The sequence below is a fragment of the Stegodyphus dumicola genome, chromosome X2 (assembly GCF_044657685.1).
Source record: "Stegodyphus dumicola isolate Sdum_Otavi_A_Nest chromosome X2, ASM4465768v1".
Taxonomy (NCBI): Eukaryota; Metazoa; Arthropoda; class Arachnida; order Araneae; family Eresidae; genus Stegodyphus; species Stegodyphus dumicola.
This window is the reverse complement of record NC_140781.1, coordinates 168867987-168890611: the sequence shown is the minus strand read 5'-3', so window position 1 is coordinate 168890611 and position 22625 is coordinate 168867987. Positions and strand designations below refer to the sequence as shown.

Below are 22625 nucleotides of genomic sequence, written 5' to 3'. Positions count from 1 at the left end.
GTTAAGATTCTGTTAAATTTCTTAATGTAAATTCATCTGCAGATAATCCTGGACTCAATATTATTATTGCAACACCACAGAAAGATCATTATAGCAGCAGAGGTATCATGGTTTGTTTGGACAGGCATCATATTGGATGACTGCACAAGACTCTACATGTGTGACAAAGACGCCTTGAATGTTTCGAGGTGCACATAGGAGATCTTTGTGTTTTATGTGCAAATTCAAAGATGCAGTTGGCTCTCAATTCCTTTTAATGGATAAGAATGTTTTGCTCACATAAGGCTTACCTTTAGTTAGTATTATTACGATTCAAACAGCCTAAACGTATTAGGAAGTTAGGATATTTGACAGATGGACTGGCCAGCCAGATCACCAGATCTAAATCCCATCAGCCTGCCTGGGATGCACATGAAAGGACAACACTAAGATTCACCAGTGGCCTCTGACCCAGGAGCTAAGAACTGCTTTGTTGCAGTAGTGGGTGCTGCTACCACAGGGACACACCATCTGTCTTGTTAACAGTATAATAACTTGCAATGCAATCAGTGAAGGCCAGATTAGCCTCATCTTGCATTGTCAGTTTTAGATATTCCTACTATCATGAGCATTGCTCATAATAATGAGGAGGCACATACACTGACATTTGGTATTAATTATGGTCTTATATTCCTCTGCAACCATATTGAATTCAATTAAATACTCTCTGTATTTTTTGAGGAATTCGAAAAAAACATATTTTATTTTCTTAATTTTGAACATGTGTATATATAAAGATTTGTATTCTCTATAATTAGCTCACATATAAATAATATTACATTTCTTACATTTTTCTTAAGTTTAAGTTTTGTTTTAAAAAGAGCTACTGGTACTTTTCCGTTTTGATTGCGCAGGTGATAAAGTGGCAAATAATGGTACAACTGATGCCAAACGGAATAAATATCCTTGCTGATAACCTTTTACTCCTTCCTCATTTTCAAAACAAGTCGCAGCCATTTCTTATCAGATTGATTGTTTCTTTCAATACTGGCATACAATTACATAGAACTTTTGCAAGATAGTTCAATTTTATGGCCTAAGGCCATTAGTGGGTGGTAATTAAGTCAATTAGAATGCAATCATACCGCTCACCCGACTGTCAAAAATATAGAAAATGCAAAGGGTTAAATTCATCAATTCTAATGAGAATGCACTAGGGAAGTAAAGCACTGCAGTTTTACATAATTTCTGAGTAAGCTATTCGTACAAATTGAAATAATTCTTGCATTTAAACTTGTATTCCAAATTAAGATTTAACTTGAAATTCTTCCTCTTCTTTAATGGCCAGACAGCCCAGGATGGGCCCTTGCCTTTTTCAGAATCGAATTCCAAGCTCTTCTATCCCTGGCCATGGACATCCAATTGGTTACTTTTAAAATTCTTGTCTCTTTTCAAACAGTCGAGTTACTTAAGTCTAGGTCTCCCTCTTTTTTGGGTCTGGCCAAGAAGATCTTTTTAGTTATAATAGAAAACACGCCAATGTGACAATCAAAATTGCAATAACAACCTTGTATTTAGCGTACGTATATTAAAACACTCAATCGATTTCAAGGATAGCTAAAAGTTTCGTTCATCAGAAGAACGAAATTATTAGAAAGGGGGGAAAAGAAGAAAAATAAAGCATCGGCAAAGGAGTCTCAGAAACATGTGGTTGTTATCAGCACTGCAAGTGGTCGTAAGCGGATTTTGAATCACAATTACAACTGCCACCTACTTTTACTGAGGCAGGCTATCTGATCAAACATATAACACATAGACTAAAACGCAAAGAAAATCAGCGAAGTCAAAAAATAGGGAGCGAGGGGCAACTGCACCTTCACACACCAAGTCTGAACCTCAAATAAAGGAAAAGCAACCTCTGTAACAGCTTTTTATACCCTCCGGTAGTACCATGCACAAGGAGGCAACGCCGTCTATCGGCAAAAATAATAACCAAGAGTTATGTTAATAGAATTTTAAAAGCTTTAGTAAGGATTGAATTGGACTTAAAATCATTCACTAAACATGCTAAATCTTTTTGAATATGAAAAGCTTCAAGAAAATCCTATTCACCAACGAAAGAAGCCTTTCGGATAATTTTTGCAGATCCAAAGTCAAAATTATGATTAAATTTCCAACTATGATACGCTATTGAAGACTTGTTAATTTTGCCTTTTCGGACATAAGATTCATGTTCCTTGATACGAAACTTTAACGCCCTTTTTGTTTGGCCAATATATCTCAAGTCACACTGACAAGATATACTATAAATTCCCCAATAATTAAAGTCAGAAACGCAATCTTTTAGAACCGTGAATTTTATTGATAGGGGAGAAACTGACTCGAAAATTGAACGCGCAAACGTGCAAATGGGACATGCGCTAACATTTATCTAAAATTGAATTTAAATTATATTACCTCCATTTAAAAATTTCTAATTCAACTGTAAATTTTTCCTCTTTTGATCATACATCTTGGTTTAGAATGGATACCATTTGTCAACGGCATAAATATGTGCTTATTTCTAAATTCCTCAAGCTCACACACCATTCGGCTAGTCCCACCCATCTAGTTAATCTTCCCACTGTAAACGCTAACCGCATCATTAATATCTCCAACAAGAATCTTTTGAAGGATCAGTTAAAAGTATTAAAATATAATTTAAACTTTTCAAAGACATCTAAACCTTCAGTTCCTCAAATCATCGCCCTTATTGAGAATGCTTTTAAATTTGCCAAAATTTCAGAAACGCAGAATGTTGGAAAATATGATTTATTGTAACCCTTTTACTGCATCATCTCTCCTCCTTGAAATGTTTATTAGGCTTAGTACTTATTTTAATGTAATATAGTAGTTACTTCTACTTCTTTCTCTTACTGCCACTGTTTGCATTGAGAACGGACTGTTTCAACCTAATTAAGATGCAAAAACAAAACGTGATGTTATGTCATCTGGAAAGCCGAATCATGCCGATAGCTGATTGGTTGCCGTGAGATGATGTCATGCCTACTTCTGGTATAAGTATCTCACGTCGCTCTGGCTCAGCCCTTCTAGTTCCTGCTTTCCTGGCACTTGGGTGTGCGGTTTCCAGCCCCTTCAGAAGGATGCGTGCAGTCCAGTGAATAAGTTCCTTGGTTCCTGTATACAAGATGATTGTTCCAGAATAAGTTCCTTGGTTCCCTAATACAAGATGATTGTTCCAGAATAAGTTCCTTGGTTCCTGACCACAAGATGATTGTTCCAGAATAAGTTCCTTGGTTCCAGAGGCTACCATGTGAGTGACTGCCATGGGTGGCATCATGTTCTTCATGATGGTGGCATTTAAAATATGTTAGCGGCGATTCCTCGTGTTCAACTAATGTAAATGGAGTTAGGCCGGTTTTAAGTGTTTTCAAGAACTTGATTTAAATTTCAGGCATTTTCTTGACCATTGATCATGGAGTTATTGAATGTGTAGCCAATTTCATTTGAGGCCGCATAATTACTGTTTAGGACATTTTGTTTGTATTGAATGCCAGTGTTTTTGGAGACCAGGTAAAAATATTATTTGATGAATGATGGTTATATTATATTTTTCTAAGACTCTGATATTGTTTAAATTTATTTTCTGTGTTTTCATTCTTTATTATATTGTTAATAAATTGGTTAAGTTTGAAACCTTTTTATTGTCTTCAACGTCTGCACAACATATTATCTCAGGGAGCTTTTATTGCTACTACTGCTAAATGTTTAATTTTATAAACTTTAAACTTTGCTTTAGCATCACAGAAGGATACAATCCACCACCTAATTACTCATAACGTTAATTTTAACAACAAATCTTTGGGTTTGAATCTTAGCAAAAAGGAAAAGGAGACCTTACGTAAAATTCATTCTGATACTAATATTATTATTTCTAAAGCTGATAAGGGCAGACAGATCATTGTTATGGACAAACACACATATATTGCTGGAGTCAATAAACTGATAAATGAAGGCCCATACTGCTCGATCCCTAAAGATCCTTCAACTTCGGACCTCACGAAAGTTAAAACAGCTATTAAATCTTCTCATATACTGCCAACACAGTTGAAGAAACCACTTATTCCACCTATTACTAACTGCACTAGGCTTTATGCTCTCTCAAAAGTCTTCAAAACTGGTATTCCTTATTGACCAATTGTTTCCAACATAGATACAGCATCATATCCTTTGGCTAAATATTTAGTTTCCAGATTTTCTCCTTTACTTGCTAACAATATTCACACCGTAAAAAATTCTTGGGAAGTCATCGTCTCCACTGCAGTCCATTATGGTTTCATTTGATGTCAAATCACTGTTTACTAATGTTCCGGTCGAAGGAGCACTAAAATGTCTTGAAACTAGGCTTCGGGAATTCCATTTCACACATACTGAAATTGATGAGTTGGTTTCGCTTACTAAAGCCTCTCTCAGTCAAACCCACTTTGTTTTCCAAAATGAATATTTTCGTCAGATTGAAGGATTAGCTATGAGTAATCCTCTCAGTCCTGTACTTGCTGACATTTATATGCACTATTTTGAGGTGAAATTATTTGATAAACTATCTTTTCATCTCTGGATCCGGTATGTAGACGACACTTTTGCGCTTTTTCATGGTAATAAAGAAGATTTATCCCAGATTTTATGTATTACAAATTCAATTGATCCAGCCATCCAATTCACTCTTGAAATTGAATACAACAATTTCCTTCCCTTCCTTGATATTCTTATAATCCGCAATGAAATTGATTTTAGGACTACTGTGTACCGTAAACCCTTTGCAGTTTGTTTACCACCCCATGCTAAGTCATGCCACCCTGTTAAGCAAACAATGGCTTCTTTTTACCATTATGTATTTGGTGTGCTCAAAGTTTGTTCCTCAGAATCTTTGCTTACCAATGAACTTAATTATTTGAAAGCAGTTGCTATTGACCGAGCATTTTCTCCCGTGATCATTGATAAAGCTGTTAAAAAATTTTCAGATTCAAATCAAAGAAGACATTCCACTATTAGAAATAACATTAATGGCCTTGTCGTGCTTCCATTTTATCCTTCTGTTAGTTATAAAGTTGCACGGATTCTCCAGAAATTCAATTTTCAAGTCAGTTTCCCCCTATCAATAAAATTCAAGGTTCGATTCTAAAAGATTGCGTTTCTGACTTTAATTCCTGGGGAATAAAGTCAAAAGTCATTAATTCGGACACTGATAATCCAGAATGATCTATAATCCGGACCTCAAAGCTACAAACTTTCTGCGCATGCGTCGCATTGATGCATGCGCGTAAGACCGTCACGGCTGCGAATATGCGTGTGCACGTGCGCAAATATGTTTACGAATGCCCGTTTAATGTACAACGGACGATATAAGCTAAGCTAAAATTATCTAATTCAGTTAATGTTGCAGATTGCGTTGTTCCTCAATCTTCGAATTCGATCCGGCTTATTATTTTTTGCAGACTGTTAGAGCAATTTTATAAAAGTAAGCTTGAACTTTCGATTATGTCAAATAGAATTTCTGATATATATTAATTAATATGCAAAGGATCTACAAACCGAAAGTATGTTTTGAAGTCTATTAAACAAAAAGTGGAATTGCTGCAAAAAAATGGATAAAGGCATATCCTTTGTTTATCTAAACTTTAACGTTTGTTTATCTAAACTTTGATTATCTTTAAAGCCGCGGCGCCCAATGAATTGGAAGTTGATTTGTCAGCACTATCCTTATCTTCAGGGCAGATGTTTTTATTTTATTTGGCTTACAATTCCATACTAAATGTAGTATTTCATCTCGATGTACTCCGTCTTTGATATGATCAAATTCCTCGTCATTATAATTTGCTTCCGATAGCGAAGAAAGTGAAAGAGGTTATTGAAAACGAAAAAATCTCGATTGACAAATTAGTCGGTATTCTCGACACAGCAATTATAGGACTTGAACAGCGGAACTTTGTAACTGAACAAGAAATTATGTCTGTTTATAGAATTAAAGAGAAAGTATTATCATATAAAACGAAGCAACTTAAACAACTTACATTGAAAGAAATGTCTAATAAAGTAAACAAATAAATATTAAGCTTTTTTTGTCGTAAATTTTGATACCCTTTAGATCATAATTTTTCTTTATTTCATAAATTACAATTTCCTATTTTTAATTTTATAATTTCTGCATGCCATCTTACCAGATTTAAACTGATGATCTATAATACGGAAAAATCGATAATCCGGAATCGCCGATGTCCCGATGAGTCCGGATTAATGACTTTTGACTGCATATAGTATATCGTGTCAGTGTGACTTGAGATATATTGGCCAAATATAAAGGGCATTAAAGTTTCGTAGCAAGGAACATGAATCTTAAGTCTGAAAAGGCGAAACTAACAAGTCTTCAATAGCATATCATAGTTGAAAATTTAATCATAATTTTGACTTTGGATCTGCAAAAATTATTGGATTTTCTTGAGGCTTTTCATATTCACAAAGATTTAGCATGTTTAGTGAATGATTTTTAAGTACAATCCAGTCCTTCCTAACACTTTTAAAATTCTATTAACATAATTCTTGGTTACTATTTTTGCTGATAGATAACGTTGCCTCCTCGCGCATGGTACTACCAGAGGGTATAAAAAGCCGTTACAGAGGTTGCTTTCCCTTTTAACTACGATTCCATAACTGCAACTTTATAGTTTCACTCATTTAATCACCATCTTGTATACAGCGCACTTCGACTTGTAGTTCGTACATACTTTATTTTACTCAGGAATTTTACACTCTGGACTTAGTGCTTTTCTGTTTCGGTTGAGATATTTCTAATCGCATTCTTACTGGTTAAAAGGAAGTATAGCTTTCTGTCACGTCCGATACATTCATTAGCTTTCGGTCAGGTCCGAATTATTCTGAAACTTAATCCCATTTTTTATGTTACTTTTGATTGGTTGTTTATTATGTCTTGTTTATGATTTGTTCAACCATGATCTGTTGTAAAGTTATATATATGACCTCTGTAAATGTTTTCTCTGCTTGTATTTATCTGTTGGCTTGTACACTGACTACCAATAAGTATTTGGACACCTATGCAAATGACGATATCTGCGGTCCTAAGGTACGTCACGGACTCCGCCGGTATATATTGTGTAGGAAACAGCATCGGCTTTATGACAATGACATCAGCTTTAGTCGCATGCAAGATGCCTCTCAGTTCGGAGCTCTCGGATTTCGAGAAAGGTATAATTATCGTGTCTCACAAATGTGGCCGATCCTTAAGGGACATATCTAGGGATCTGAAGTACCCAAAATCGACAGTGGCCTATGTGATTAAGAAGTGGAAGGTGAGCGGTGATTGTCGGAATGTGCCCCAAGTCGGCAGACCAAAGAAACTGGGAGGTAGAGACCGATGAAACTGGGAGATAGAGACCGATGAAACTGGGAGATAGAGTGAGTGAGTGAGTGATTATGGTGCAAAAACCAAAAATGATTATACCGCGCCAAACACAATATGGGATGATTACAATTGATGACATTAAAAGTCAATAAATAAAAACAAGTAGACAAATGTATCAAATCCAGAGGATGAAGTCATATAAACACAAGTTAAAAGTACACATTAAAATTCAAGACACAGTCTTCAAAACAAATTACATTTGGTAATAAAATCCAGTCTCTTTTAAATAATAAAATAAATTACAATTGACCTCTCTTCCGATTAAACAGTCGAGAGGTAAGTCACAGCCATTAAAACATTTCTGACGAAGATTATTAAAATATGGACACTCAATTAAAATATGACGGACAGATAGACAAACATTACAATTTGAACAAACAGGCTCATTCTCAGCTTTTAAAAGGTAGCTATGTGTCACTCTAGTGTGACCAATTCTGAGGCGAGTCAAAAGAACTTCCTCCTTACGATTTTTGGTAGATTCCCAATGCTCAATTCTAGGTTTTACTTGTCTTAACTTGTTTTGAAGCTGAACATCCCAAATTTGCTGCCATTTTTTTCGGACCTTTCCCTTGATGACACAGCAGATATCTCTAAAAGGGATAAGGCGACTAGAAAGTTCAACAGTAGATTTGGCTGCGATATCTGCAAGCTCATTTCCCTTTATTCCAGCATGTCCAGGAACCCAGCAGTACAGGACTTCATATCCTCGAATCGTTAAGTTTATATGAATTTTGAGAACATCCACTACCACAGGATTCTGAGTGTTGGGAAAAGCTTCCAAAGATTTCAGAGCACTATACGAGTCTGTATAAACTATGAACTTTTTGTAGCAGAGCTTCCAGATGTACAAAAGACCATAATATATTGCAGTTAATTCAGATGTTATGACTGAGCAAGCATGGTGCAGGCATCTGCCCTCAATGTAATCTTCAAATACAAAAGCCATCCCGACATGATCATTTGACTTTGATCCATCTGTGTATATCAGATAATAACTGCTATATTTCTGCCTGTGCTCAGCAAAGAGTTGTCTGTAAACGATCTCGTTAGTGCTCGCCTTCACGTGATGTTTTAAAACATCAAGAAGCTGAATCCGTGAATTTTCCCAAGGTGGAATTTTAAAATTCTGTACTGCTTGGGGGCGCATATCAGAGAGGGAATGTTCCTCAATGACAGGGCAAACTCTTAAAGGAAAGGTAGGAACGCAGGATGGACGCGTTTCAAATAAAACGTTACATGCATCATCGAGTAAGCACAGCTTATTGGGATGTTGAGGTTGGGATAGAATATTAAAATATTGCAAGATGGACATTTGCTCACGCCTCAGATAAAGTGATGGTTCGTTACAGTCAACGTACAGGCTCTGGACGGGAGAGGTCCTGAAAGCTCCTGAACAAATGCGCAGAGCTTGATGGTGAACAGGATCCAGTTTTAACAATACTGATGGCCGAGCGGATCCATAAACAACTGAGCCATAGTCCAGTTTAGAGCGGACGAGCGCTCTGTAAATGCGAAGCATGGAGATATGCTCTGCACCCCAGGAGGTGTTCGCCAACACTTTTAAAACATTTAGTGTTTTTAGACACTTCTTTCTCAGGTTTAAAACATGAGAAAGGAAAGTCAATTTTTGGTCGAACGTCACTCCTAAAAATTTTACTTCGGGCGTAACTGGAATAATTGTACCATTCAGATATAACTCAGGCTCAGGATGGAGACCTCGCTTCCTACAAAAGTGAACACACACAGTTTTCTGTTTGAAAAAAGTAAATCCATGTTTGTTTGACCATTCTTGGATCTTATTCAGAGCCATCTGCAATTGCCTCTGTACGTATCTCATGTCTGCCCCTCGACAGCTAATCTGCAGATCATCAACATATAGAGATCCCAAGATGGTGGGAGGAAGTTCTTTTAGTACAGAGTTTATTTTTAAACTAAACAGGGTTACACTGAGCACACAGCCTTGAGGCACACCTTCCTGTTCAAAAACATCCGAAAAAACAGAGCCACTTCTTACTTGAAAAGTTCTAGTGTTCAAGAAATTTTGAATGAAAATTGGTAGGTTGCCGCGCAAGCCACTCTCGTGAAGATCCCGGAGTATACCGTATCTCCATGCCTTATCATAAGCTTTTTCAATGTCGAAGAATATCGAGACAAGGTGGCTTCTTCTTACAAATGCTTTTCGAATAGATGTCTCTAAGAGGAGCATGTTATCTACAGTTGTTCTTCCCTTTCGAAAACCGCTCTGATAAAGCAATATAATATCATTCTTTTCCGAGAAGTAGACTAGGCGGCTGTTTACCATCTTTTCAAACAGTTTGTATATGCAACTCGTAAGGGCAATTGGCCGATAGTTCGATGGATTCCTTGGATCTTTCCCTGGCTTAGCAATAGGAATTACAACAGCTCTCCTCCACGCACTGGGAAAAATACGCTCCTTCCACACTCTATTGTAAAGAGTGAGGAGGGCAGTCAGTGACTTATAGGACAGATGCTTTAGCATTTCGTAATTCACGCCATCAAGACCCGGAGAAGACCTATGTGTCTGCAATAAAGCTCTCTTTAATTCCAGCATAGTAAATGCTCTATTGTAAGGCTCAGATTTGGACGAGTTGAATGCAATGGGATTTATTTCAGAGTGCTGCTTGATAGAGAGAAATGCAGGTGAATAGTTTCTGCTGGAAGAAACGACAGAAAATGTCTCACCGATAGTATTCGCGATTTCTTCTATGGAGCTAATCACTCGGCCATTTTTTTCCAAAAAGGAAAGTGAGTGGTCTTTATATATTCCGCATGCTTTTCGAACTCTTTCCCAAACTCGCTTACTGGGCAAAGAGGATGTAATTGATGACACATAGGAAATCCAAGAATTCCTTTGGCTCTGCCTCCTTACTTTTTGTGCGTTTGCTTTGGCTCTTTTAAATGCAATGAGGTTTCGCAGAGTAGGATATCTACGAAAAATACCCCATGCTTTTTTCTGTTTTTTCAGTGCTTCATGACAATCGCGATTCCACCACAGTTTCGAATATTTCAGTATTTAGACTAGAAGAGAAATTTCAGTATTTTTCCGGATGTTCTAGGAATGGAAAGCATAGCTGCCTCAATAATAGTATTTGTAACAGCTTCAACAGCATCATCGATATGCGCATCTTCTACCATTTCATCTGTGAGCTCTGCAATGGAAGAGAAGAGTTCCCAGTCTGCCCTATCGAGTATGAATCGAGGGGATCTCGACATGGGGTTTGCTCCTCTTCGTGCTAGAGATATAAAAATGGGATAGTGATCACTGTTGTAAAGATCATTTCCCACACTAAAAGTGCAAAATGACAGCAGATATGGTGAACAGATGGCAAGGTCGAGAGCGTGGAATGTCCTTGAAGGCTCATGGAAGTAAGTATTCTGCCCATTATTCAGGAGACAAAGGCTATGATCTTCGATCATCTGCTCAATTTGTCTTCCACGGCAATTTGTATCTTTACTATCCCAGAGCGGACTATGGCCGTTAAAATCTCCTATTATGAAAGGTTCAGGCAGCTGCTCTAAAAGATCATTTAAATCTTGCTGATCAATGTGCTCATTAGGAGGCAAATAAAGAGAAATGACTGAAACTACAATATGAAAGTTTACTTGTACAGCGACAACTTGGAGAGAAGTCGTCAAAGGAAAGGAACTTGAGGGATAGTCCAGTGAGGTGAGGAGACATACACCTCCACTGGCACGCTCACCTGCAAGGTTATCCTTCCTGACGAGAGAAAATCTCCAAAGTTTTGCATGTTGATCTGGTTTCAGATTTGTCTCTTGTATTGCGAAGCACACAGGATGATAAGTACTGATCAGAGCTTTGATGTCAAGGAAATTTCGGTGGAAACCGCGACAGTTCCATGAGACGAGGGTGGCCATTATAATTGATGTTTGTTCTTCCTGTGTTCCTTTTTAGTTTTGCGCGGGAGCAGATGTTCAGGAATTTCCAATCCATCCTCCACTTCCATACTGTCTGAATCTAGAGATTCAGAATTCGAACAATCTACAGAACTATTGCTGTGGCTTCTATTTTTTGTTACTATTTTTGGAGGCACAGTTTTGGGTTTGCTTGGGATAGCTATTTCTTTATTTTGTACGATATGTGTTGTATTTTCCTCTTTCTTGTTTGCAGGGTTTTATTTGGTTGAGTCTGTGTACTTAGGGAAGTTTGGGTGGCTATAGTGCGTGTTGATTTAACGGCGCTGGCATATGATTTGTTTGATTGAGGCTGTGTGCTTCGAACTTGCTCCTGGCTTCGGCATATGAAATGTTCCTAGAAACTTTTATGGTCTGAACTTCCTTTTCAGATTTCCATTTTGGACAAGAGCGAGAAAATGCTGGGTGATCACCCTTGCAGTTAACACACAATGGCGCAGCAGTGCAATTATCACTATCGTGGCCAACCAACGAGCATCTGGCGCATGTAAGGGTGCCACGACAGGATGTCTTAGAGTGACCAAACCGTTGGCATTGGAAGCATCTCATTGGGTTGGGAATATATGGTATTACGGGACAGTTAAGATACCCAGCCTTTATATTCTTCGGCAGATCAGGCAATTTGAAGGTCAGGATCACGTGTTTCATGTCAATCAACTGACCTTCCTTTCGCATCTTGATCCGCCTAGCACCACAAATATTTTGGTCAGCTAACTCGGAGACGAACTCTTCTTCTGAAACACACAGAAGGTCGATCTCCGAGATCACGCCTCTACAGGTGTTAAGTGTTTTGTGTGCTGACACTGTTATAGTTACTTGTCCAAATTTGGTTTGACGTAAAAGTGAAGCAGACTGGGTGGCCAAAAGGGTATCAATGAGCAAGTCTCTAGAACGGAGACGCTTTATGTTCCTTGGCTCACCTACGCAGGAATGAATGTATTTGCTGACCAGGAAAGGAGACATCTTTTGCAATTCTCCAGAGGCACTGGAAACAACAACAAAGCACGGACAATCAGCAGATTCTTTGGCATTTGCATCGGTATGGATCTTCTTTGTAATGGATTTGTCACTAACTTCAATATCTTTGGTATTTTCATCAGCACGGATCTTCTTGTTAATAGATTTGTCGACAATTTCTATATCTCTGTTGGTATCATTTGATTCGGGTTTTTTTTAAATAAAAAGGGAAGCCATGATTGAAAAATATAAGATTCGGGTCCGACGGCCCCGCCCACCACGGAGCCCAACAAGGGAACACAGATTCCTGTGTTAGGGCTAGCCGGACCTATACGCAAACCGAAGCCCCACAGTCGGCTTTCCCGAAAGCAGGTACTCCGAGAGCTTGACCCCAAGCCACTGACACAAGGACTAGTAACCAGCCGATTGACACCCATGAGGACGACTAAGGTGCCTCCCGTTTAGCTGAAGCAGAGGCCAAAGCAGTGTGTTGGGGACAGTACCTCGCCCCTCAACTACCAGGACCCTCCTTTCCAGCGACACGGGTCTCCACGCACGGCAAACACGTGGGCAGTTTTCTTGCCACTCGAAAACTAGAAACAAGGTCTGATCCAGCCTCTCGTGACGAGCCCCAAACTCCGTAGAGAGAAACCACAAGGGAGAAGGGAAGGGAAAAGTTCCAGCCAAGAGGAGAGGAGACGGAAGAGAGGATGGATCACTGGGGCTCCAGGATCGTGACACCCGTCTCATCAAGAAGATGATCCCCTGAAGGGCTAGGGTACCTCGGGATTGCCACACCCGTACTCACAAAAGTGAGCCCCCTGAGGGAGGGAGATAGAGACTGACGAGTGCTATCCAGAGAAATTCGGAAGAACCCCACCCAACTGATGGCCGTCATCCGCGAGGAGTTTCAAGAGGCATCCGGGAGTATTGTTTCAATGAATACCATCTGTAAGGAAGCACATCTGCTTGGTTTTCATGGGCGTGCTGCTGCTCATAAGCCTTTGATCACAAAGTCCAACCGCGCTGCTTGGTTAATGTGGTGCAAAGCACATCGAAATTGGACCGTAGATCAGTGGAAATGGGTTCTTTGGAGTGACGAATCAACGTTCACCCTTTACCGTTCGGATGGCAGGGTCTGGGTCTGGCGTCTACCTGGAAAACATCTCCTGCCAGAATGCATAGTGCTAACATTCAAGTTCGGCAGAGGTGGAATTATGGTCTGGGGGTGTTTCTCCTGGTATGGGCTGGAACCCTTGGTCCCCATTCATGGTAAGCTAAACTTCAATGCCTACTGCACTATTTTGGATGACAATGTGCTTCCTACGTTGTGGCAGTTTTATGGGTTGGACCCCTGTTACTTTCAGGACGACAATGCCAGTTGTCATGTTTCGATGTTAACCAAGGCTTGGTATGGTGCCAATGGAGTTCATCGAATGGACTGGCCTGCCCAGAGTCCAGACCTGAACCCTATCGAGAACCTCTGGGACGAGTTGCATTGCCAAATTCAGGGGTGCACTACCCGTGCAAAATCGGTGAAGGAACTTCTATGTCTTCTCCAAGCTGAGTGGAAGAAAATACCACTAGCTGTCATACAAAGACTTGTGGAAAGTATGCCTTGGAGGGTCCACGCTGTAATTACCTCTCGTGGAGGCTGTACCAGCTATTGATTTTGAATAAAGTTAGTTTTTCTTTTCTATCAGAGGTGCCCAAATACTTATTGGTAGTCAGTGTATTTCTTTGCATGTAAATCTGTGTATATCTCTGCATATTACTTAGTAATAAATATTTGTTTTGCAAACCACGGCATTTTCAATGTGTAACAGCAGAGCGTGGTTCATCAAAAGTTAGAATTCGCTGATATTTTCCCTAATTGAACCTTCTATTCCAGTGTAATAATTTATCGTCTGCGCCATTTTGTTTTCGTGTTTTGTGAATGATGGCTTTTTCAACTGGAAGTAAAAGAGAAGCTTTTGGTGTTGCACCATTTGATCGTGTTAATAACTTTACTGTTTTGTGTCGAAGAGTTCAAGCAGTATTTACTGCAAAGGAATTGGATACATTTTTGGAAACAGAAGCAACTGCGGACAAAGTTGCAGATGTTTTGAAATCAAAAAAGGCTTATGCCTTAATACTTGCACTTCTAAGTGATAATATTATTGCTTCTCTTCAACGTGAAGACATGGCATGTAAAATATGGAAGAAACTACAAGCTATGTATACCACTAAAGGAGCAGTGAGCCAAATTTTAATGCATAAACGTCTAGCTACCATAAGAAAATCCAAAGATGTGTCAATGAGACAGCATATTATGCTTGGTTAGTAGCCTACGCTTCTCTGGATCTGAGTGACTTTGATGTTAGTATTTACATTTTAATGTCTTTGCCAAAGGAATATGAAAATGTTAAGGCATCACTAGAAAATCAACCGTTTCAAAAATTTCGTTCTCCTGATGAGGAGGGACCTTTAGCTACCCTCGAAATCGATTAAGTGTTTTAACATATGTACGCTAACTACAAGATTGTTATTGCGATTTTGATCTTTTTAGTTACTCGATTTTCATCCATTCTGCACAGGTGTCCTTCCCATTTAGTTCTCTGAATCCTTATATATTTTACTATATCTATTTCTTTACAGGATTTATAAGTAATAATTTGAGTTTGGATTTTTTTACAAGCAAACTTATTGATTGTGAATCTCTTATGTTTGATTATAAAAGTGAAAATAAGTATTCTAAACCAAATACAGACAACTCTATTTTTATTAGTGCTCGTAAAGAATTGTTTTGTACTTTGTATAGTTCCTCACTTTGGAATTCTAAGTTAATGTTGGAAGTGAAGAATCTAAGAACTGATAAGCGAATAATCACTTGAGTTCGGTGACAAGAAACAACAAGATAGAAGAGTAACTAACCCTTTATTATTCCAATAAGATTTAACAAAACTCCGCCTAGGAGTGTACAAGCAAAGCCCGCACTTGGACTTGAACTTAAAAGACTAAAAATTAAACTAAAACTAAGATTAACTAAAGAAGTATAGCCAAAGCTATCAAGGTTCAAATTGAGCTGGCCCCTTAACTTATTTGACTACGAAGCTTAGCAAGGGCCTGAGTATGGCCGAGCATGATAACAGCTTTGAGAGAGAGAGTGGCCAAAAAGGCAGACGCGCGTAAATCAGAAACTCTGATTCTCTCTGACTCAGTAAGTAACTTTGTGGTTTAAATACTGCTCCTCCTCATTAAATATTCAGCAAGATTCCAAAACTACGTTCTGGCCGGAAGTAGTAAGTTAAAGTTAAGAATTTGACAGGAAAGGAACTTTAACTTAAAATTTAACTGTTAATAAAACTAACATAATCCTTACAACTTATTGTAAAAGAAAAGGACATTCTGTTAAATTTTGTAGAAAAAAAGAACTGCGTCTGTCATAACTGTGGGAAACTGGTCATTTCAAAGGTGAATGTTTTGATAATTCTAAAAAGCAGGCAAATTCAAATTATGCAAATAAGTATGCATCCCCTGCAATATCTTTTATGGCTGGAAATCTTGTGCATGATCAATTTATTATTGATTCTGGTGCAACTTCTCGTATGTCTTCTCACAAGAAATGGTTTACCTCAATTAAGCCTAAGACTTCAAATGTTAAGTGCGCGTCTAAGTTGGCGGTTTCAGAAGTGGAAGGAATTGGTGATATTTGCAGTAAAACTAAGAATGGTGTTGAAATAATGTTAAAAGATGCTCTTTACGTTCAAAAATTAAATGGACAATTAATTTCTATCAAAAATATTGAAGCAGCAGGTTTGAGCGTAATTTTTAAAAATGAAATGTTTAAAATTGTTTAACAGTTTCGTACTCTGAGTACTACATTGGTTCTCAGAATCCATGCCTACAAGTTCAAGTTTTTCATTTAAATATTATTGTGTAAATAGTGCATCTTGTCTCATCTGTGTCATTGTGTAAATAGTGTCAATCTCATCGCTATGGACTATGTTTTAAAGGAATATACATAAATTGATTACATATTAAGTGTTTTTATTGCTAAATTAAGAACTTTTAATGAACTTTGCTGATTTCGATGTCGACCAACCAGGTGCCTTCTTACGATCACATGACTTCTCCTCTGACTGCCTCCATGCCAGCGTAGCGCAAGACGAAGAACAGCTTTCGTTCTTATTTTACACACTCATGAACTCTCATTTTGAACTTTCGCCTCGTGCAACGATGTACTAGAAGTACATCTTTGATTTCTTTAAAACAAGCAAATGTTTAAATGGTTAGAATTTTCAGGATACTGGTTAGAACTCTTTGTAGTTAATGCCAGCTGTAATGATAAGATCCAAGAATCCAAGCTTTCACTTTATTCGAGGTTCAGACTTGGTGCGTGAAGGTGCAGTTGGTTCTCGCTCCCTATTTTTTTACTTTGCTGATTTTCTTTGCGTTTTAGTCTATGTGTTACATGTTTCATCAGAGAGCCTGGCTCAGTAAAAGTAGGTGGCCAGTGTAACTCTGATTCAAAATCTGGTTACGACCACGTGTTTCTGAGACTCCTTTGCTGATGCTTTATTTTTCTTGTTTTTTCCCCTTTCTAGTAATTTCGTTCTCCTGATGAGGAGGGACCTTTAGCTAGCCTCGAAATCGATTAAGTGTTTTAACATATGTACGCTAACTACAAGATTGTTATTGCGATTTTGATCTTTTTAGTTACTCGATTTTCATCCATTCTGCACAGGTGTCCTTCCCATTTAGTTCTCTGAATCCTTATATATTTTACTATATCTATTTCTTTACAGGATTTATAAAGTTCAGAGTTAGTCTTCTCCAGATATTGTTACATTTTATGCCACCAAAAATACTTCTCAAAATTTTTCTTTCAAAGACAGAAATGGTACTTTTAGCTTTTTCTGTCATTGCCCAGATATCAGCAGAGTATGTAAGAATGGATCTAATTAAGCTTTTGTGAATTAAATCTTCATTTTTCTGCTAGTGAAGTTAGACTTCAAGTATTTTTTGAGACCAAAAAAACATCTGTTAGCATCTGTGACTCTACTACGGATCTCAGGCATTAAATCATTGAGAGTATTAACCTTCTGATCGTATTTAAAATTATTAACAGTTTCAAATCTGTAATTCCCAATTTCAAAATAGGGGCTGCTGTTATAACCACATAGCATGTATTTAGTTTTATTTTGGTTGATTGCTAGATGGATTTTGCTGGCTACGGCCTCTAGAGATGTAAAAGCCTCTCTAAGTGACTCAGGAGTGCGTGCAACTATGTCAATATCATCAGCAAACGCAAAAATCTGAACAGACTTGTTAAAGATTCCACAAGTATTAATGTTGGAGTCTTTTATGATTTTTTTGGAGGGCAAGGTTAAAAAGCAAGCAGGCCAGTGCATCACCTTGTCTGAGCCCATTTGAAACAATAGGCTCAGAAAAATTATTCTGGATTTTAACCCTAAGTTTTGTCTCAGTAAGAGTAATGGAGACCAAATTTATAAGTTTTTCAGATATTGCAAATTCTCTCATAGCTTCCATTAAATATTTTCTGTTTACTGAATCATAGGCAGTGTTAAAATCAACAAAAAGGTGGTGCTAACTTGAAATTAATGTAGATAATTACTGAGAGAATTAGATTTTTGTAACGCAGTTTAAGTGAGATTAGGGTCACGTGATATGAACCAGCAAATCAGATGTTGTACCATGAAAGCACAGTAAATTCTTAAATTAATGTCTTTTTACAAATTTCTTGTATTTATTTATTGGCGGCTTTTTTACAAAATTTTAACCTTCTCACTGCATACTTTTTTATCAAAATAGGTTCAAAAACTGCGTATATTTTTTATTACATATTTCAAATCTACATAGACTAGTTTAGAGTTAAAATATACAAAAATTTTTTGTAAAAGAGGTTTTTTTTTTTTTTTTTTTTTTTTTTTTTTTTTTTTTTTTCCCCAATATAGAATTAGATCATAGAAAAAATTTGTCAGAATACTGAAACTGAAGAATAATGATATAAAAGGAAATTTTTGAAAATTAATATTGGTTAAATTATGATTTATTTTACAAAATACACAGGTAAAACATTTATACTAATGAAAATATTTGCATAATGTAATATTTTGAATATCAATTTTGCACCACTGTCAAGCGTTTTTAATATAAACTGAATTTTCAGATTCATCACTATCTGCAGAGGAATCCGAGAAATTCTCATCAGTTTCGCTATAACTATCTTCAATATACTTGAAATCAGAGTCAGAACTACTATCCGTGTCCGAAATATTGTCAGGAATATAGGTTATATTACTCGTGAAACGCTTCCTGCCAGACATCTTTGAGCTCTGAAAAGTGCACGCAAAATGCTACAATACATATTCTTGTATATTTGGCAGAAATGTGGACAACTAATGCCATCTGTTAGCCCACATTTAAATAAATGATTAAACATCACAGAAAAGCCGAAAGGAAACCTTGAATGGAGAAAGAGTGGGTTGCACAGTTAAATAGATGGCAAAAATTCATCTCTGCGGAAAACGCGGATTGCGCAAATTTTGCTAATTTTACGTTGCATGCGGAAATTGCGCGATGCGCAGCGAGATGGTTAAACGACATTAAAATGTTTATCCTTTCAAAATAAAAAAAAAATTCTTAGAACCAACATTTGTCAAAATTTTTTATGTGTATACTGTGTGTTGTTGCCAACAAAGTCTGCTTGGTGAGATTTGCGCCAGCAAAACGCAAAAGTAACGAGCTACCTTATTAAATACAATTTATTCATTGTCTAATATTAAATACACTTATTTATTGGTAAATAATAATACCCAAATCTTTAAACCCTGTTGATATAAACTACTTGCCCTGAAACATGATGCAACTTTTTTAAACCTTATATTTCCTCATTATGCATAGTGCTAACACACAGCTTTTTCTCTTCAGTAGCATACTTTTATATTTAGAAAAAGGACTGTTCATCATCTGGTATATTTATTAGTATTGAGAGACAGTTGAAATGAACTTTTATGATGGCCTGAAAATTACTTTTTCTGGATTCCCTAACTTTAGCAAAACACATGGCTAACTAATAGGTAAAACAGTTATTTAAATATAAAGAATTATTCAGAAGTTATAGCAGTAATCATAGAAGAATGAGAATAAACTTAAATCCAAAGATTTATTCCAACATGATTATTAAGATAGGATCCAACATGACTTATGGAAGATTAGACAGTCACAAAATCTCAGGAAGTCCATTACAATTTTCAAAACTAATCGCAGAAATTAACACCAAAATACTCGTGGCACATTTTTACTGCAATGTCTCTGTTTTTCACACTAAGAATGCACCAACAAATCTGTTTCTTAAGAAATCAACAATTTAGGCTATTAGCTGCAAATGTATAGAAAAAGGACTGTTCCGCATCTAGTCTATTTATTAGTATTGAGAGACAGTTGAAATGAACTTTTATGATACCCTGAAAATTACTTTTTCTGGATTCCCTAACTTTAGCAAAACACATGGCTAACTAATAGGTAATACAGTTAGTTATTTAAATATAAAGAATTATTCAGAAGTTATAGCAGTAATCATAAAAGAATGAGAATAAACATAAAACCAAAGATTTACTCCAACCTGATTATTAAGATATGATCCAACATGATTTATGGAAGATTAGATAGTCACAAAATCTCAGGAAGTCCATTACATTTTTCAAAACTAATCGCAGAAATTAACAGCAAAATACTCGTGGCACATTTTTACTGCAACGTCTCTGTTTTTCACACTAAGAATGCACCAACAAATCTGTTTCTTAAGAAATCAACAATTTAGGCTATTAGCTACAAATGTATAACATTACATGGCTGGGTCCAATGTTGCATTGAACAACAGCTCAATGATCATATATTCATCCATGATGTTCTCACACTTTGTTAAAGGCTAATTATGTTTTTTAGCACCATGATGCCTTAGGCTTACAAATGCATAATTATTGCAAAAAAACTACTGCAGCAAAATTAGCTGAATCTCAAACTTCATCAAAATTTGTTAAACCCCATAGAAAGAAATGATAAGGAAGACTAGTTCTACTTCTAAAATTGTGCACCATAACTGCAATAGTTTGACTGTGAGTCTGTAAAGATATATACAGACATCTGATGATATGACATAAGAACCAAGTAATTCTGTATGTAATAAATAAAGATATATATAGAATATAGAAATATACAGCATAAAATATAGAACTATATAGCAAACTGATTTAACATGGAAATACAAGGGACTATGTCAATGGTTAATGCAATATCACTATTAATATGAAAGCAAATAATAAATATAAAATGGGAAAGAGAATAACTCAAATTAGAATTAACAAAAATATATTATTGACTATTTACCTGTATTTGTAAGCAGCCTGGTTTGGAAAAGTTCATACTGTTATGTGAATTAAATCAGCATTCAAAACAAAAACACTCTTCGATACACAAATAATCACGCTTTTGTTTATATTATTCTTGCACTTTAATAGGTATCAAAGGAAACAGAAAATCAACGGCTGTACACTTAATTAGTTTTTAATGGATGATTTAACAATGCTTATACATTTCAGATTATGAGCAATAAAATTATGCATCACTGTCGATATACACAATTTGCAATATTGTGACATCCTCTGCTTTACCGCTGTTAAACCATGCATTTTCTGTTCCTTTTTGGATTTTCCATAGGAACTGAGTTGGTCTGGTGGTTTGTGATAGTCATATCACCCTTATTCTGCAATAAACAAACTAAATTGCCTGGTTAATCTGCCTCAGTTATTTGGGAGCTGATTATAATTTAGTCTTTATGTAATTTCACACTACAGATACTTGAGGGGGGAAATAAAGAAAGAAAGAAAAAAATGAATGTGAGTAGTGTGGGGGGGGACAGAAAGGAACATAATCCTTAGAGTCAGAAGATGCCAGTAAAAAATACTAACACCATTTGCTTCAAAGTAATGTTAATCATATAACTAACGCAATTTGTTTTCAATATAATAAATACATGTATTTAAGCTTTAAATAAATGTTTACTGAAACTATTTATTAGTATTAGATATACTATAATATCTGTAAAATTAACATAAAAAATTTTGTAACCATCAGAGAAATGTTAACATTTTAAACCATAAATTTTGCTGGACCTTGTGCATTTTGTGTCCATTAATGAAAGCTTTGCTGATGTATATGAGATAACTATCTACATGAATATTTGTCTATAACTGACTTAAAAGAAAATTTTAAGTTATTCAAGACTTTTCATTTAAGCCCTAAAATTTCATGATTATTCACTCAAATGTAAAAATGCCACATATAATATTATTTTAGTGCATATCAAATAATTACCACCACGTCACATGATATTACACATAAAAGTAATATCACAATGAATAAAAAATTCCTGCACTATTTAGAAACCTTTATGCATGAAAGAAACTAACTGGTTTTGAAAAACTATTATAAACAACCTGTAGCAATAGAAAACAATGAATTATTTATCAATAGCAGCCACTAAAACTCTGATATGTATATTTAATGTGATTACATAATATTTTTTACTACTTGACTTTATATATTACAAATTTTAGATAATTTTAAATATACTTTTAAAGACATACACCACACCTTTATAATAACAGCATATTCATTATTGAACAGAAAAGAACAATATAAAAACATAATTCAAATTCACATAAGCACAAATGATGACAAAATGAATACATACACAATTATCAATTTAAAAATAATATACATGCTTCCGATACTAGAGCAAGCTCAAAACATTACCCATGCATTTAAAAATACTACAGTAGCACAGAGTTATATTTTTTAACCACTCTTGATAAATCTTTCTCTATATTTGCCTTCAAGGCTTCCTTTCTTCTAAATAATAAATAAAATTTTGGAGGGTGGGGTGGGAGATGCATATACAGCTGTAGTAAGCTGGTAAAATTACCATGCATCTTAAACAATAAATAACGTAATACATGCAATAAATTAAACCTATATTATTAAATAAGGGCAGAGATTTTTAAACCATGCAATATGACCATATGCAAGTATGTTATGACCTTTCTTTAACACAAAACAAAGGAATCAGGAGACACTGATGAATAAATCAGGAGACGCTGATGGATGAACCATGATGTATAAACCAATGTTATGCACTGTATTAATGAAATAGTTTACTGTTAACGAGAACAGAGAAGAAATGATGCATACAGTC

General features: G+C 36.2%; 1 protein-coding gene across 2 annotated transcripts in view; it reads right to left on the bottom strand.

Moving 5' to 3' along the window:
- Vinc (vinculin) overlaps window positions 1–22625 on the bottom strand; it is a 148834-nt gene that overhangs the window by 29325 nt on the left and 96884 nt on the right. The window lies entirely within an intron of this gene.